The sequence below is a fragment of the Octopus bimaculoides genome, chromosome 16 (genome assembly GCF_001194135.2).
Source record: "Octopus bimaculoides isolate UCB-OBI-ISO-001 chromosome 16, ASM119413v2, whole genome shotgun sequence".
Classification (NCBI taxonomy): domain Eukaryota; kingdom Metazoa; phylum Mollusca; class Cephalopoda; order Octopoda; family Octopodidae; genus Octopus; species Octopus bimaculoides.
Window position 1 is genome coordinate 15,372,596 of NC_068996.1, and position 2,215 is coordinate 15,374,810.

At 35.3% G+C, this 2,215-nt stretch overlaps 1 long non-coding RNA gene across 2 annotated transcripts in view; it reads right to left on the bottom strand.

The window, feature by feature from the left end:
• The window catches only part of LOC128249584 (uncharacterized), a 32,049-nt gene that overhangs the window by 4,766 nt on the left and 25,068 nt on the right, over window positions 1-2,215 (bottom strand). The window lies entirely within an intron of this gene.

Here is a 2,215-nt window from a genome sequence, read left to right on the forward strand (position 1 = left end):
TAACAATAATAATAATAATAATAATAATAATAATAATAATAATAACAATAATGATGATGATGATGATAATGAGAAGAAGAAGAAGAAGAAGAAGAAGAAGAAGAAGAAGAAGAAGAAGAAGAAGAAGAAGAAGAAGAAGAAGAAGAAGCTAATAAGCAACAAACGAAGGGGAAAGATGAGAAAAGAAGAAGAATTTGGAGTGAAGGAAAATATAAAGAAAGTGAAAAAAAAAAATTAAAAAAACGAAGCAAAAACGATGTTATCGCATCGATTCTGAAAGAAGCAGTTGATAGAAAATGTGACGTGGCGACGAGGGATTGGTGGCGAATACATTTATTTTCCAATATTATCTAAGATTTAATTTCCCAGATGTGTTTCAATAATAATTGACAAAATTAGAGCAGAGGTTTGTTCTTTTATGCGTGCATGTAAATACGGACACAATGTGTATACATACATACATATGTACGTTTGTGAACTTTATATATATATATAAAGTGCCCATATATATATATATATATACGCACACATCTATTATACGTATGCACATCTTTTCCTGTCTATCTATCTCTTTATCTATAACTTGGGTAGTTCTCTGCGTTTGAATTGTTGTTTTGAAATGCATGTAAGTGTGTAACTGTAAGTACGTTCGTGCTCGTATGATTGCAAAGAACTTTTTTCCCCAGATAATTTCGCTGCTGAATTATTGTATGATATCACAAACCCTCCTTTAATTGATGGTTAATTCCCTTTAGATGGAAGCATCAAATAATTTGTACATATGTCTTGTAATTTAAGTGGAATTCAGTAGAAAGTTCGGTCGGCTTAACTTCGTACTGCTGTCATGTGTTGCAGGAAAATCCCGGGAGTGTAATATGCAAGTTGTTTCCTCTTACACGGAAATAGGGAAAGCCGAAATGGCATATGAAGAGAATTTCCGGAACGTGTCCTTCCACCTTCAAGTTTGAGAAATGTATTTTCTCAAGAATACAATGAATAAGCAAAAGTTTACTCTCATCTGTCTATCTATCTATCTATCTATCTATCTATCTATCTATCTATCTATCTATCTATCTATCTATCTATCTATCTATCTATCTAGCTAGCTAGCTATCTAGCTAGCTAGCTATCTAGCTAGCTAGCGAGCTGTCTGTCTGTCTGTCTGTCTGTATATCTGTCTGTCTGTCTGACTATCCGTCCGTATGTCTGTCAGTTTGACTAACTATACACATATTTTACGAATCAGTGTGATGTGTTAAAATGAGAAGAATGGCACCTTTCTGGGCGTATTTTTGTTCATGCTATATGTGTATGCATATACCTGGGTCAATGTAGCGTGCTATGCATGTATATATATGCTTATACAAACATGTGTGTGTGTTTGTGTTTGTGTGTGTGTGTGTGTGTGAGTGCATATGCGTGTATATAGCAGACTTCCCCATTCAAGACAACGCGTGAGTGTTGAGCGAGAAGACAGGAAAGTGAAACAAAATCCAACCAAATAGACAATCAACAACACTCACCACACTAATATTACCATTATTTTCCAATGTTTACAATTTATTCACTTCACCTATTTGCTCCCCATGTGAGTCTTTAGGCCACCAAAAGCAATATTGATATGAGCATGACTTATTAATCCAGAACGTGATCTAGCTGAGAAATCACAATGTCTATAATGGTGGTTTGCAGGAAGACTGTTGTTCTGTTGGTTTATTTTCCCGAAAATACTCTTGATGAGGTATCATTTGAGTTCCGAACTTTTGAACCTGGAGAAAAACACCCTCCCCTCCAGTCTGCATGGGTTCTCGCAAGATACACAGTTTTCTTTCAGAATATTCAGGCGTTTCAAATTATCTTTGAATTTTTTTCCTATACTGTAGAGGTGGCTGGCGACCTTGCCTCGTGAGGTTACAAACTAACCCCTGTCCATGTGAAGGATATGTCCACACACTACAACATCTGAGACTTGATTAAGAATATATATATGTATATATATATATATATATGTGTGTGTGTGTGTGTGTGTGTGTGTGTGTATGTATGTATGTATGTATGTATGTATATATACACACCTTCGAGAAATCCCGCGGAGGAAATGAGATTGTCTTCCAAAATAGAGGCGAACACCATTCTCCATGGGATCGGCTTGAAAAATTGCTAAGATACTTGGATATTTTCCTACTGTTCTTAACAAGAAACCAATATCTATATT